Source organism: Bubalus kerabau, chromosome 3 (assembly GCF_029407905.1).
Source record: "Bubalus kerabau isolate K-KA32 ecotype Philippines breed swamp buffalo chromosome 3, PCC_UOA_SB_1v2, whole genome shotgun sequence".
Taxonomy (NCBI): Eukaryota; Metazoa; Chordata; class Mammalia; order Artiodactyla; family Bovidae; genus Bubalus; species Bubalus kerabau.
The window spans coordinates 86738007-86754919 of NC_073626.1; positions in this window are offsets into that span (position 1 = coordinate 86738007).

Sequence of the window (16913 nt, forward strand, 5' to 3'; positions counted from 1 at the left end):
TTGGGCTTTCCTGGGGGCTCAGACAGCAAAGAATCTGCCTGCGATGCAGGAGACCTGGGTTCAATCCCTGGGTTGGAAATATCCCCTGAAGGAGGGCATGGCAACCTACTACAGTGTTTTTCCCTGGAGAAGAGGAGCCTGGTGGGCTACAGTCTATAGGGCTGGACACGACTTCACAACTAAGCACACACACATATATCTGATAAAGGAATTGTATCTGGAATGTAGAAGAATATTAACAACTCAAGAGAAGATACACAATTCAACTTTTTTAATACAAAGAACTTGACAAAATAATGAGAAAAATACAAACAACCCAATAGAAAAATTGGCAAAAGATAAGAACAGGCAATTCATATAAGAGATGCTCAACTTCACTCGTAATTGAGAAAATGCAAATTTAAACAATAATCAGATGCCTTTAAATACCATCATATTGCCAAACGCTGTAAGCACTACTTCACAGCAGCAGTGCTAGTGAGGCAGTGGAATATTAGGACATTTTCTACACTCTTGATGGAAGGATAATTTGCTACCAGTATTTTCAGTAGCCACTAGGCAAAATGTATTAAAGTCAAAGAAACAAATGCCTTTGGATCCACTTATTTCATCTCCTGGCCACATATGCACCTGGAGACAGGTAAAAGATTAACCACTGCAACATCATTTGTTAAAAAAAAAAAAAAAAAAACTGGAGACAAATGCTTATAAACAAGAGAATGAATATATGATAATCAATTGTGATATACCGATGCAACGCCAAATTACAAAGCAGTGAAAAGGGACAAACTAGCTGGAGCTGCATTAAAAAATCTGGATAAATTCCGAAAGCAGAATGTTGAGGAAAAAAGTGAATTATATGTGCAATATGTACAGTATGATGTGATTTTCATAAAGGTTAACAACATGCAAAATAAACCAGTTTATTGTTTTGTAAAAAAAAACAAAAAAAAAACACTTTTTTTTTTAAAAAAGAAGGAAATATATGAATGGCTTATAATAGATAAGATACTCAACATTATTAGTCATTATAGAAATGTGAAGGAAAATCATGAGAGACCACTACAAATCCATTCAAATGGCTGTAATCAAAGAAATAGACTAAAACCAAGTGATGGTAAAGATGTGATGAAAATGTAATTTTCATGCATTTCTGATGGGAATTTAAAATGTTACCAGCATTTTGGAAAATATTTTGGTAGTTTCTTAGAAAATTAAATAACAATTTACCATATAAACCAAAAATTTCTCTTCTAGGAATCTAAAACAAATGAAAATACATTCTCACACAAAGACATGTCCACAAATACAGCAACATTATAATCAAAATAAAGTGTAGAAAACATTCAGTTCATTAGCTGATAAACTGATATATTGTGGTATATCCATGCAATGCAATATTGAGCTATTAATACTTTGGACTGCAAGGAGATGCAACCAGTCCATTCTCAAGGAGATCAGTCCTTGGTATTCATTGGAAGGACTGATGCTGAAGCTGAAACTCCAATACTTTGGTCACCTCATGCGAAGAGTTGATTCATTGGAAAAGACTCTGATGCTGGGAGGGATTAGGGCAGAAGGAGAAGGGGACGACAGAGGATGAGATGGCTGGTTGGCATCACCGACTCAATGGACATGAGTTTGGGTGAACTCTGGGAGTTGGTGATGGACAGGGAGGCCTGGCATGCTGTGATTCATGGGGTTGCAAAGAGTCGGACACGACTGAGCGACTGAACTGAACTGAACTGAATGCTTGCTTGTCAAAAACATTATGCTCAGGAAAGGAGCCAGAGGTAAAAGATTGCATATTATGATTTCAGTCACTTGAAATGTCTAGAAAAGGCCTATTATAGAAGTAGAAAACACATCAGTGATTGCCTAAGACTTGAGAGTAAGAACATGGGTTAACTGTGAAAAGGCACAGGAAACTTTTGGGTTGATGAAAATGCTCTAAAACTAGACCATGGTAATATTTTCACATCCTTATAAATAATCTACCACTAACATTGAATTGTGTATTTACAATGAGAGGCTATTAAGATATGTCAATTATTTATCTCAATAAACCTGCTCAAAAATAAACATTGGTATATTATTACATGTAGCAAGTATTTTGGGGCTTTCCTGGTGGCTCAGATGGTAAAGAATCCGTCTGCAGTGCGGGAGACCTGGGTTTGATTCCTGGGTCTGGGAAATCCCCTGGAGAAGGGCATGGCAACCCACTACAGTATTTTTGCCTGGAGAACTCCATGGATAGAGGAGCCTGGCAGGCTCCAGTCCATGGGGTCACAAAGAATCAGACACAACTGAGTGACACACACATAAGCAACCATTTTATTTGAGCAAATGTAAAATAGACTATTAAAAAAGCCTAAGTCCTTCAGTCAACACACGTATAATGCAGAATTATGAGGACTACTCTTTCATTTTGTTTCTTATATTTTGTGATGCAAATTGTTACTATTTTCAAGACAACAGATCCACTTGAGAAGTGCATAATACATTCATAAAATTTAGTTTAAGAAAACTTACACTTTATATTCTCTTGTCAAGCTGTGTTCTTAAAGATCCCATTGATTCCATCATTTTTAGAAACAGTTCACACTCTAGTGTTTCCTGATGCTTTGGTAGTTCTTTGAGCAGGTGAACACACAGATGTATAGCTATCTTTATCAGGAAACATTTGTTTAATGTCCACCTGTGCACATGCATATTAAATACTCAGTTTATTTTATATTTTGCATCCTTATAGGGTAAAAAATGCTGTAACAGTACTTTCTCATGTGAGATTCTAAAATTGTAAATTAAAGGGAGCCTCACTCATCAGTGTAGTGTCAGATGCAGAGAGATTAAACAGTAAAAGCTAGAGAAAGCCTTGCAATCAAAGATACGTTACATATCTTAAGTGTGGCTAGAATCAAATAATTTCTTCTGGTCCTTAATATCTAGCTCTAGTTTGTTTCTTTTCTCTCTGACAATGCACACACTTTTAGTATAAGATCATCACAAAAAAGAACTCTTTAGGTATCTTACCTATACCTAATGGCATGCAGAACTGGTTAAACACATGTGGTCTTTGACCTTAAAGCAAATAGTTTAGAACAAGTAACATATAAGAATGGCATATGAACAACTAAATACATATGATTCTAATATTATGCCATAGTCTTTAAAAATATGCTTGCTTGTCATTAATATTTTGTGAAAATGATAATGGGCATTCATACAAGTTTGAATCATTTATGTTACATTAATCTTCACTCACTTTTATAACTTCATGTGAGGATTTCTCAGGCTGTATTTTAAAGGGGTATAAAGAAAAGTAAGGGCTGTCACAAGTTATTTATATAAGAAGTTTAAGAGTTAGGCTTCCTTTTTTGGATTGTTGTTAATTTTAAAGACTTTTTTTTTTCCCCCAAATCTTTGAGAAGAAGGCTAACTAGATTTAATGGCCCCAATAAATATCCAGGTGTGTCCACTAGTTGAGAGGCTATGTCTTTGAGGATGTGGGAGTTTGCTGACCAAGCAGTGACTCACGCAAAGGAACAGAAGAAAAAGAAGACCTAGTGGCTCATTGGAGTTAAGTGCTCATTTTGTGGTCTTCTCCACTGCAGGAAAAAATGGAAAATGCTGCCATTAATTAAATCCCTGTCTTGTGAAGGCAAAATGTCTTCAAATAAAGCTTAACAGAAGTAGAATTTCAGTGAAAGAAACATATGTTCAACATATAGATAGTTCTACCTCCACTTCTCCAGTTTTAAAAGAGTTACAGGAATCTCAGCTGTCATCTGTGATTACTGTTTCAGAGCAATAACAGAGAAAGAAAAGCATTATTAATCAGAGAAATTTCTTAATCACTTTTTTAAATAAAGGAAAATAGCGAAATATATCAATAGAATTCACTATGGCATTTGTATTATGTTCTTTCAATATCACAAATAGTTAGATTAAGTTAGGAGAAAGGGGCTAAACCTCAATAATAGGTATCTTTCGTTTGTATGCCACTTCCCAATACAGGGTTAGGTCCCTAATAAAAATGGCACCTATTTTGTTTCTTCTTTTCATGATTAAAAAAAAAGTGTTATTTTTGGAATATAATTGTTTTGCAATATTGTGTTAGTTTCTGATGTACAACAAAGGTATATATCTATATATTCATACACTCCCTCTTGAGCTTCCCTCCCACCCGATCCCCATCCCACCTTTTTAGGTCATCACACTGCACAGAGCTGATGTCCCTGGAATGAACTGGGAGAACAGCATTGAAATAGGTATCTATTTCCTAAATCAGCAGGAAGGATTTCTGGAGGAGATATGCTTTCAGTCCTCATTAATTGGAAATTGCTATTTTTTCAAGAACAGACCATGCATCAGATATTAGTCCTCCTATACTCTCTATTTCCTTCCCCTTCATCTTCTTTGCTCTGTGGATGATAAGGGATACCAAATCAATAGCTGAGTAGAAGAAGCAGATATAACATTCCCAGAGACACTGGAGACAGGAAATAGAAGCAACAATTCATTTTTCTGTCTCAGTTTAGATTCTATTTATACCACCTGCTATGCCTGTGGGAATAGAGTCTATAGTGGTGTCTTTAGACACAAACTTTCTTTTAGTGACTTTCCTTTTTCTATTCAGTGTGATAAGATTTTTTTATGGTAGAAGTAGCCTATGGCACTTGGCTGAAGAGATGAGCCTTCAATGAGATATAGGAGACAAAGAATGACAAATTAAAATGACAAGGTTGTCTTATAAGATTGTGATCCAGTGAAATGAAGTATTTCTGGCCCAGTCAATGTAGACAGCATTATGCTATGTGGTAATAGATTGCAAGACCCGGGCAGCCTGTATATGTCTTTGAGATAACTGAATTTGTCACTATCAACACTCTCCCAAATTGTGTCTTTCCTGACTTTTGAGAATAGGAGTATGGACAAAGCTATACATATAAGTCAAGTATTTAGGGATATTTTATTTTTCTCAAAAAAATACCTTAAAATTTTAATAATATATTAGTCATTGGCATGAAATTAATCCAAGACAAGCCTTAAATAGATGATTAATAACTCCAAAAGTGATATGACCTTTGGCATTGTGTCTATTGAATGTCTTGTTACATCTGTTCCCTCATAATTCTGCCTGGTAGTCAACCACATATTCTCTCCTGAGCTTCCATCCTGCCTGCTGAACATCTTTACCTAGTGTTAAAAACTTCCATCCAAATTGAATACACATTCAGTTAAATTGTAGACTTGCTTATATAAAAACTGGAAACGCAACTGCAGATTATCAGGTGAAAGTTTGTTTAATCTATATTTAGCTGTTTGGTGCTAAATGAGGAAGGGGCAAAGAATAGAGAATTATAAGCATACTTGTGTAGGATAAACTTTGGGGTCATCTCTAATATGCCATTCTTTGTCTTCTTTTACAAAATACTTGTTTCACATAGTTGTTTCTTTTTTGTTTGTTACAAACATCTTTCCCCATTCTAATCATTCTGTCACCTTCCTAACCAGATCCTCATTTCTTTTCAAAGTGAGAAATATAATTTATTTATGGTTTCTAACCATATTATAAAATACTTTCTGTGGAATACTGATAATATATAAGTGAGTAGTATTTTTGCTTGTATCAGCGTTCTTCTTGATTGTGGCCAAGTATGTTAACAAATTGGGGCTAACCATTGTAGGTTGTATTTGTTGTATATTTTGGAAATAGTCTAAGATTTCTTGAGGATTGAAGGCAAGAAAATGTTACCCCCTCATTAAACAGTTGATGTCTTCATTTGTGGATGGCCATGTGTTTCATCTTTTGGCTGGTTGAAGATTTGGGGTTCTAGTTTATTGATGCAATGATTACAAAAAACTAGAAAAGGGTATGCTTTTTTCAGACCCATATAACACTTGTGGGATGGCAAGATTGTCATAATTGTGTCTATTTAAATGTCATGCCCATTGCCCACAGTTAGATTATGTTTCCTTTTTTATTTATATAGTATGAGAAATATTTTAGATGATTTCTATTTTCCAAAACCAATTTCCAGAACCTTAAATAATTAGTTAAAAAAAAAAAAGTTGAATGAATGATGCCAAACCTGATTGTTGCATAAATCTTAAACTCCCTAAAGTTCAAGGATCTTGGTGCAATTCTTTCATACCCAACTGTAGGGAGTGGGTATTACAGTAGCCCTCTGGATGCAAAAAGGTTTGAGTGGAGTAGCATCTTGTAATTCAGAAACACAAAGGAAAGTTAAGATACAGCTATCATTCCGTATAGTCAAATAATAGAATGGGAAAGAGTAGAGATCTGTTCAAGAAAATTAGAAATATCAAGGGAAATTTCATGCAAAGATGGACACAATAAATGATAGAAACAATATGGACCTAACAGAAGCAGAAGATATTAAGAAGAGGCGGCAAGAATTTACAGAAGAACTGTACAAAAAAGATCTTCATGACCCCGATAATCATGATGGTGTGATCACTCACCTAGAGCCAGACATCCTGGAGTATAAAGTCAAGTGGGCCTTAGGAAGCATCATTATGAACAAAGCTAGTGGAGATTATGGAATTCCAGCTGAACTATTTCAAATCCTAAAAATGATGCTGTTAAAGTGCTGTACTAATATGCCAGCAAATTTGGAAAACTCAACAGTGGCCACTGGATGGGAAAAGGTGTTTTCATCCAATCCCAAAGAAAGGGAGTGCCAAAGAAAATTCAAATTACTGCACAGTTTCACTCATTTCACATGCTCCAAAATGGTGCTTAAAATTCTCCAAACTAGCCTTCAGCAGTACATGAACCAAGAACCTCCAGATGTTCAAGATGGATTTAGAAGAGGCAGAGGAACCAGAGATCAAATTCTCAACATCCATTGGATCATAGAAAAAGCAAGAGAATCCAGAAAAACATCTACTTCAACTTCATTAGCTATGCTAAAGCCTTTGACTGTGTGGATCACAACAAACTGGAAAATTCTTAAAGAGATGGGAATACCAGACCACCCTACTTGCCTCCTGAGAACCTGTACGCAGGTCAAGAAGCAACAATTAGAATTGCACACCGAACAACACACTGGTTCCAAATTGGGAAAGGAGTATATCAAGGCTATATATTGTCACCCTGCTTATTTAACTTCTATGCAGAGTACATCATGTGAAATGCTGGACTGGAAGAAGCACAAGCTGGAATCAAGATTGCCAGGAGAAATGTCAATAATGTCAGATATGCAGATGACACACCCTTATGGCAGAAAGCGAAGAGGAACTAAAGAGCCTCTTGATGAAGGTGAAAGAGGAGAGTGAAAAAGCTGGCTTAAAACTCAACATTCAGAAAACGAAGATCATGGCATCTGGTCCCATCACTACATGGCAAATAGATGAGGAAAAAGTGGAAACAGTGACAGACTATTTTCTTGGGCTCCAAAATCACTGTAGATGGTGACTGCAGCCATGAAATTAAAAGACATTTGCTCCTTGGAAAAAATGCTATGACAAACTTATACAGCATATTAAAAAACAGAGACGTTACTTTGCCAACAAAAATCCTCTAGTTAAAGCTATGGTTTTTCCAGTAGTCATGTATGGATGTGAGAGTTGGACCATAAAGAAGGCTGAGCTTCGAAGAACTGATGGTTTTGAACTGTGGTGTTGGAGAAGACTCTTGACAGTCCCTTGGACTGCAAGGGAGATCAAACCAGTCAATCCTAAAGGAAATAAGTCCTGAATAGTCATTGAAGGACTGATGCAGAAGCTGAAGCTCCAATACTTTGGCCTCCTGAGGCAAAGAGTTGACTCATTAGAAAAGACCCTGATGCTGGGATTTTATGTAGGAGGAGAAGAGGACAACAAAGGACAAGATGGTTGGATGGCATTACTGATTCCATGGACATTAGTTTGAGTAAGCTTAGGGAGATGGTGAAGGACAGGGAAGCCTGGTGTGCTGCAGTCCGTGGGGTCACAAAGAGTCAGACACAATTGAGTCAAAAATCACTCTTGGGATAAAAAAGTCCCTTATGCTGAATCAGGAAATCATATATACATATTCCCAGCTGTGGATGTGACTGGTGATAGAAGAAAGGTCCGATGCTGTAAAGAGCAATATTGCATAGAAACCTGGGATGTCAAGTCCATGAATCAAGGTAAATTGGAAGTGATCAAACAGGACATGGCAAGAGTGAATGTTGATATTCTAGGAATCAGCAAACTAAAATGGACTGGAATGGGTGAATTTAACTCAGATGACAATTATATCTACTACTGTGGGCAGGACTCCCTCAGAAGAAATGAGTAGCCATCATGGTCAACAAAAGAGTCCGAAATGCAGTACTTGGATGCAATCTCAAAAATGACAGAATGATCTCTGTTTGTTTCTAAGGCAAACCATTCAATATCACAGTAATCCAAGCCTATGCCCCAACCAGTAATGCTGAAGAAGCTGAAGTTGAATGGTTCTATGAAGACCGACCAGACCTTTTAGAACTAACAACCAAAAAAGATGTCCTTTTCATTATAGGGGACTGGAATGCAAAAGTAGGAAGTCAAGAAACACCTGGAGTAACAGGCAAATTTGGCCTTGGAATACGGAATGAAGCATGGCAAAGACTAATAGAATTTTACCAAGAAAATGCACTGGTCATAGCAAACACCCTATTCCAACAACACAAGAGAAGACTCTACACATGGACATCACCAGATGGTCAACACTGAAATCAAATTGATTATATTCTTTGCAGCCAAAGATGGAGAAGCTCTATACAGTCAACAAAAACAAGAACAGGAGCTGACTGTGGCTCAGATCATGAACTCCTTATTGCCAAATTCAGACTTAAATTGAAGAAAGTAGGGAAAACCACCAGACCATTCAGGTATGACCTAAATCAAATCCCTTATGATTATACAATGGAAGTGAGAAATAGATTTAAGGCCCTAGATCTGATAGATAGAGTGCCTGATGAACTATGGAATGAGGTTCGTGACATTGTACAGGAGACAGGGATCAAGACCATCCTCAAGGAAAAGAAATGCAAAAAAGCAAAATGGCTATCTGGGCAGGCCTTACAAATAGCTATGAAGAGAAGTGAAAAGCAAAGGTGAAAAGGAAAGATATAAGCTCCTGAATGCAGAGTTCCAAAGAATAGCAAGAAGAGATAAGAAAGCCTTCCTCAGTGATCAATGCAAAGAAACAGAGGAAAACAACAGAATGGGAAAGACTAGGGATCTCTTCAAGAAAATTAGAGGTACCAAGGGAACATTTCATGCAAAGATGGGCTTGATAAAGGACAGAAATGGTATGGACCTAACAGAAGCAGAAGATATTAAGAAAAGGTGGCAAGAATACATAGAAGAACTGTACAAAAAAGATCTTCATGACCCAGATAATCAACAATGGTGTGATCACTCACCTAGAGCCAGACATCCTGGAATGTGAAGTCAAGTGGGCCTTAGAAAGCATCACTACAAACAAAGCTGGTGGAGGTGATGAAATTCCAGCTGAGCTATTTCAAATCCTGAAATATGATGCTGTGAAAGTGCTACACTCAATATGCCAGCAAATTTGGAAAACTCAGCAGTGGCCACAGGTCTGGAAAAGGTCAGTTTTCATTCCAGTCCCAAAGAAAGGCAATGCCAAAGAATGCTCAAACTACCGCACAATTGCACTCATCTCACACGCTATTAAAGTAATACTCAAAATTCTCCAAGCCAGGCTTCAGCAATACGTGAACCTTGAACTCCCTGATGTTCAAGCTGGTTTTAGAAAAGGCAGAGGAACCAGAGATCAAATTGCCAACATCTGCTGGATCATCGAAAATGCAAGAGAGTTCCAGAAAAACATCTATTTCTGCTTTCTTGACTGTGCCAAAGCCTTTGACTGTGTGGATCACAAGAAACTGTGGAAAATTCTGAAAGATATGGGAATACCAGGCCACCTGACCTGCCTCTTGAGAAATCTGTATGCAGGTCAGGCAACAGTTCGAACTGGACATGGAACAACAGACTGGTTCCAAATAGGAAAGGAGTACGTCAAGGCTGTATATTGTCACCCTGCTTATTTAACTTCTATGCAGAGTACATCATGAGAAACGCTGGGCTGGAAGAAGCACAAGCTGGAATCAAGATTGCCGGGAGAAATCTCAATAACCTCAGATATGCAGATGACACCACCCTTATGGCAGAAAGTGAAGAGGAACTCAAAAGCCTCTTGATGCAAGTGAAAGTGGAGAGTGAAATAGTTGGCTTAAAGCTCAACATTCAGAAAACAAAGATCATGGCATCCGGTCCCATGACTTCATGGGAAACAGATGGGGAAACATTGGAAACAGTGTCAGACTTTATTTTTGGGGGCTCCAAAATCACTGCAGATGGTGACTGCAGCCATGAAATGAAAAGACGCTTACTCCTTGAAAGGAAAGTTATGACCAACCTAGATAGCATATTCAAAAGCAGAGACATTACTTTGCCAACAAAGGTCCATCTAGTCAAGGCTATGGTTTTTCCAGTGGTCATGTATGGATGTGAGAGTTGGACTGTGAAGAAGGCTAAGCACCGAAGAATTGATGCTTTTGAACTGTGGTGTTGGAGAAGACTCTTGAGAGCCCCTTGGACTGCAAGGAGATCCAACCAGTCCATCCTGAAGGAGATCAGCCCTGGAATTTCTTTGGAAGGAATGATGCTAAAGCTGAAACTCCAGTACTTTGGCCACCTCATGCGAAGAGTTGACTCATTGGGAAAGACTCTGACGCTGGGAGGAATTGGGGGCAGGAGAAGAAGGGGACAACAGAGGATGAGGTGGCTGGATGGCTTCACCGACTCGATGGACGTGAGTCTGAGTGAACTCCGGGAGTTGGTGATGGACAGGGAGGCCTGGCATGCTGCGATTCATGGGGTCGCAAAGAGTCGGACACGACTGAGCGACTGAACTGAACTGATAACATGAGAAAATAGAAAGTACCTCTCAAAGTCCCCATGTTTACCCCATTGTCTTATTTTTGAAAAAGAAAAAAACTAGATTTTATTCAGTTCCCATTTTTGGATTTTTCCAATGTTTTAAGTAGAGGAAAATAAAATATAAATAATAAAATTTCAAAAAGAAATTTAAAATACTCAAATGAATCTCAAGACCTGAATGTGGCTTACTCTTTAGATCCATGCAGATAAGAATAAATAAACATAATCTGTCCTATAAAGTTAGGCTTTTAAATTATGTAGTGCTCAATATACTATTTTACCTCTAGGGCCAATGGTAAGAAAATACGTGACTTCAACATCCAAGATAATAGTATATGAATGAGCTCAGTGATGGCCATAGCAGACACAATATGATTTAAGATGAATAAACAATTTCAGTACATTGAAATAATTAGATTGGGCTTAAGCTTGCAAGCAGTCTGTTTTCTCAAATCATTACAATAACTTGTTCAAAAAGTGCTGGTGTATAATTGCCTGAAGTCAGAGAATAGAAAAGAGAAAAAGCTGAAAATCCATTATGTCCGTGTTAACAGTCTAACTAAACTAATTAACTGCTATCTGAGTTTTCACACCTCTATTTCATGATCTTTCTTGCCTCAAACCTCCAAGCTTCAAAAGCATCAAACAAACAGAAAAATCATTTGAAAGAAACAATACTAAATATAATACAAAATATTACATTTTGAAAATCAGTTGCTCTTATTTCCTCCACCTTCATATGTTTACACTGCTTGACAAACAAACTTGTCATATATTGTCTCTATATAAACTTATGTCGAATCACTTATGTGCACACAAATAAAATAATAAAATATTTTCTATACAGCTAGCATCATAACCATGTTATATGTATAGCCACTTTAAAATTTAATAGCAAGAATGAGAATTCCTAATAGTCTAGAAAAGCTTGGAAGTTCTGCAAATTCAAACTTTTAAATAATAAAATAAAAATTCAAATGAAATACCAGTGCCCAGCTCTTCATATTTGTTATGCAAAAATATTGAAAATGTTTCCTTTAGTTGCTACCTGGATTTAAATATATTAAACACTGAGTTATAGTTAGAATCAATTTATCCACATACCCTTCCTTCACTGGAATCTGCTCTTCTATGTATGTATGTGTCAGTATATATATACATTTTCCCCAAAGCTCTACCTCCAAATACCTTCACATTAGGCATTTAGGATTTTTTAAAGGTCCTTCTTAGAAAACTGAGGTATAGTTGATGTACAATATTATATGTTTCAGGTTACAACATAATAGTTCACAATTTTTCAAGGTTATATTCCATTTATAGGTATTATAAAATGTTGGCTATATTCATTGTGTTGTAAAATTTTCCATTATAGCTTATTTATTTTATACATAATAGTTTGTACTTCTTAATCCCCTATTCCCTACCCCTATCTTGCCTCTCCATTTTCCTCCTATTTTATATTTAATTTTTAAAGAGAGAGACATGAAAAAGAAACACTTTTTTTTTAAATTTTATTTTATTTTTAAATTTTACAAAATTGTATTAGTTTTGCCAAATATCAAAATGAATCCACCACAGGTATACATGTGTTCCCCATCCTGAACCCTCCTCCCTCCTCCCTCCCCATACCATCCCTCTGGGTCGTCCCAGTGCACCAGCCCCAAGCATTCAGTATCATGCATCGAACCTGGACTGGAAACTAGTTTCATACATGATATTTTACATGTTTCAATGCCATCCTCCCAAATCTTCCCACCCTCTCCCTCTCCCACAGAGTCCAAAAGACTGTTCTATACATCAATGTCTCTTTTGCTGTCTCGTACACAGGGTTATTGTTACCATCTTTCTAAATTCCATATATATGCGTGAATATACTGTATTGGTGTTTTTCTTTCTGGCTTACTTCACTCTGTATAATAGGCTCCAGTTTCATCCACCTCATTAGAACTGATGCAAATGTATTCTTTTTAATGGCTGAGTAATACTCCATTGTGTATATGTACCACTGCTTTCTTATCCATTCATCTGCTGATGGACATCTAGGTTGCTTCCATGTCCTGGCTATTATAAACAGTGCTGCGATGAACATTGGGGTACACGTGTCTCTTTCCCTTCTGGTTTCCTCAGTGTGTATGCCCAGCAGTGGGATTGCTGGATCATAAGGCAGTTCTATTTCCAGTTTTTTAAGGAATCTCCACACTGTTCTCCATAGTGGCTGTACTAGTTTGCATTCCCACCAACAGTGTAAGAGGGTTTCGTTTTCTCCACACCCTCTCCAGCATTTATTACTTGTAGACTTTTGGATCGCAGCCATTCTGACTGGTGTGAAATGGTGCCTCATAGTGGTTTTGATTTGCATTTCTCTGATAATGAGTGATGTTGAGCATCTTTTCATGTGTTTGCTAGCCATCTGTATGTCTTCTTTGGAGAAATGTCTATTTAGTTCTTTGGCCCATTTTTTGATTGGGTCATTGATTTTTCTGGAGTTGAGCTGTAGGAGTTGCTTGTATATTCTGGAGATTAGTTGTTTGTCAGTTGCTTCATTTGCTATTATCTTCTCCCATTCTGAAGGCTGTCTTTTCACCTTGCTAATAGTTTCCTTTGATGTGCAGAAGCTTTTAAGTTTAATTAGGTCCAATTTATTTATTTTTGCTTTTATTTCCAATATTCTGGGAGGTGGGTCATAGAGGATCCTGCTGTGATGTATGTCAGAGAGTGTTTTGCCTATGTTCTCCTCTAGGAGTTTTATAGTTTCTGGTCTTACGTTGAGATCTTTAATCCATTTTGAGTTTATTTTTGTGTATGGTGTTAGAAAGTGTTCTGGTTTCATTCTTTTACAAGTGGTTGACCAGATTTCCCAGCACCACTTGTTAAAGAGATTGTCTTTAATCCATTGTATATTCTTGCCTCCTTTGTCAAAGATAAGGTGTCCATATGTGCGTGGATTTATCTCTGGGCTTTCTATTTTGTTCCATTGATCTATATTTCTGTCTTTGTGCCAGTACCATACTGTCTTGATAACTGTGGCTTTGTAGTAGAGCCTGAAGTCAGGTAGGTTGATTCCTCCAGTTCCATTCTTCTTTCTCAAGATCGCTTTGGCTATTCGAGGTTTTTTGTATTTCCATACAAATTGTGAAATTATTTGTTCTAGCTCTGTGAAGAATGCTGTTGGTAGCTTGATAGGGATTGCATTGAATCTATAGATTGCTTTGGGTAGTATACTCATTTTCACTATATTGATTCTTCCAATCCATGAACATGGTATATTTCTCCATCTGTCAGTGTCCTCTTTGATTTCTTTCACCAGTGTTTTATAGTTTTCTATATATAGGTCTTTAGTTTCTTTAGGTAGATATATCCCTAAGTATTTTATTCTTTTTGTTGCAATGGTGAATGGAATTGTTTCCTTATTTTCTCTTTCTGTTTTCTCATTATTAGTGTATAGGAATGCAAGGGATTTCTGTGTGTTGATTTTATATTCTGCAACTTTACTATAGTCATTGATTAGTTCTAGTAATTTTCTGGTGGAGTCTTTAGGGTTTTCTATGTAGATGATCATGTCATCTGCAAACAGTGAGAGCTTTACTTCTTCTTTTCCAATTTGGACTCCTTTTATTTCTTTTTCTGCTCTGATTGCTGTGGCCAAAACTTCCAAAACTATGTTGAATAGTAATGGTGAAAGTGGACACCCTTGTCTTGTTCCTGACTCTAGAGGAAATGCTTTCAATTTTTCACCATTGAGGATAATGTTTGCTGTGGGTTTGTCATATATAGCTTTTATTATGTTGAGGTATGTTCCTTCTATTCCTGCTTTCTGGAGAGTTTTTATCATAAATGGATGTTGAATTTTGTCAAAGGCTTTCTCTGCATCTATTGAGATAATCATATGGTTTTTATTTTTCAATTTGTTAATGTGGTGTATTACACTGATTGATTTGCGGATATTGAAGAATCCTTGCATCCCTGGGATAAAGCCCACTTGGTCATGGTGTATGATCTTTTTAATGTGTTGTTGGATTCTGATTGCTAGAATTTTGTTAAGGATTTTTGCATCTATGTTCATCAGTGATATTGGCCTGTAGTTTTCTTTTTTTGTGGGATCTTTGTCAGGTTTTGGTATTAGGGTGATGGTCGCCTCATAGAATGAATTTGGAAGTTTACCATCCTCTGCAATTTTCTGGAAGAGTTTGAGCAGGATAGATGTTAGCTCTTCTCTAAATTTTTGGTAGAATTCAGCTGTGAAGCCGTCTGGACCTGGGCTTTTGTTTGCTGGAAGATTTTTGATTACTGTTTCAATTTCCGTGCTTGTGATGGGTCTGTTAAAATTTTCTATTTCTTCCTGGTCGAGTTTTGGAAAGTTCTACTTTTCTAAGAATTTGTCCATTTCTTCCACGTTGTCCATTTTATTGGCATATAATTGTTGATAGTAGTCTCTTATGATCCTTTGTATTTCTGTGTTGTCTGTTGTGATCTCTCCATTTTCATTTCTAATTTTATTGATTTGATTTTTCTCCCTTTGTTTCTTGATGAGTCTGGCTAATGGTTTGTCAATTTTATTTATCCTTTCAAAAAACCAGCTTTTGGTTTTGTTGATTTTTGCTATGATCTCTTTTGTTTCTTTTGCATTTATTTCTGCTCTAAGTTTTAAGATTTCTTTCCTTCTACTAACCCTGGGGTTCTTCATTTCTTCCTTTTCTAGTTGCTTTAGGTGTAAAGTTAGGTTATTTATTTGACTTTGTTCTTGTTTCTTGAGGTGTGCCTGTATTGCTATGAACTTTCCCCTTAGGACTGCTTTTACCATGTCCCACAGGTTTTGGGTTGTTTTGTTTTCATTTTCATTCGTTTCTATGGCACATTTTGATTTTTTTTTTGATTTCTTCTGTGATTTGTTGGTTATTCAGCAGCGTGTTGTTCAGCCTCCATATGTTGGAATTTTTAATAGTTTTTCTCCTGTAATTGAGATCTAATCTTACTGCATTGTGGTCAGAAAAGATGCTTGGAATGATTTCTATTTTTTTGAATTTACCAAGGCTAGCTTTATGGCCCAGGATGTGCTCTATCCTGGAGAAGGTTCCATGCTTATATAATAGGGAAGTGACCAACAGCCAACTAATATCAAAGACAAATTATACTGAACTGTAATTTGATTATTTTTGTCTTATGTAAATAGTTATTTAATACAGTTCAATCAGATTTTATTTGGATTTAAATCAGAATTCCTCATTTTTTATACATTATAATTGATAAAGCTGTATAAAATCTTCCAAAAGCCTGACAGTTTACAATCCTATTTAATATCAATTTTACCCCTGAAAGTTTGAAAAACATATTCTTAATATATCCTGATCTCTAATTAGCAGTTTTCTGTCACTATAATAAGATGTATTTTATTGAAGGCATAATTATTCACATAGTATATTATCTTATTCTCTTATAGAAGATATTCTGATTTTGCTTAACAATTGGTTTTACAGATATGTATTTTATTGTGATTTACTTTGTATAATGTAATTTAATTCTATTCCATTTATAAGAGGAGATGATAGTGATAGTCTTTTCTATTCCAAAAAATATATTTGCCTTATAGTATTTGATATAATCTAATATATCATGTGTAAAATGTTATCATAATATTTTTACATTGGTTATTTCTTTATATTTTGATACTCTATATTTAATTTACTCAGTTATAAACAAAACTACCCATGAACAATTTCCTATTCTTGTTAATAAAAAATTCTTTCTTGATGAATTTTCATTCATGATTCATGAATAACACTGAATCTGGAATTACATGATCAATTTAAATAAATTAATGATTCACAAACCACAAATCATGTTATATTCTATGAGCTGTATCTGCTACAAGTCAGTGTCAAATTCATAAACTGAAACCTTAGAGAATAATCAGACCTTAATTTCTTGTACTGCTATCCCTCTTTCATGCTCTCTTGTGTATAGATTGT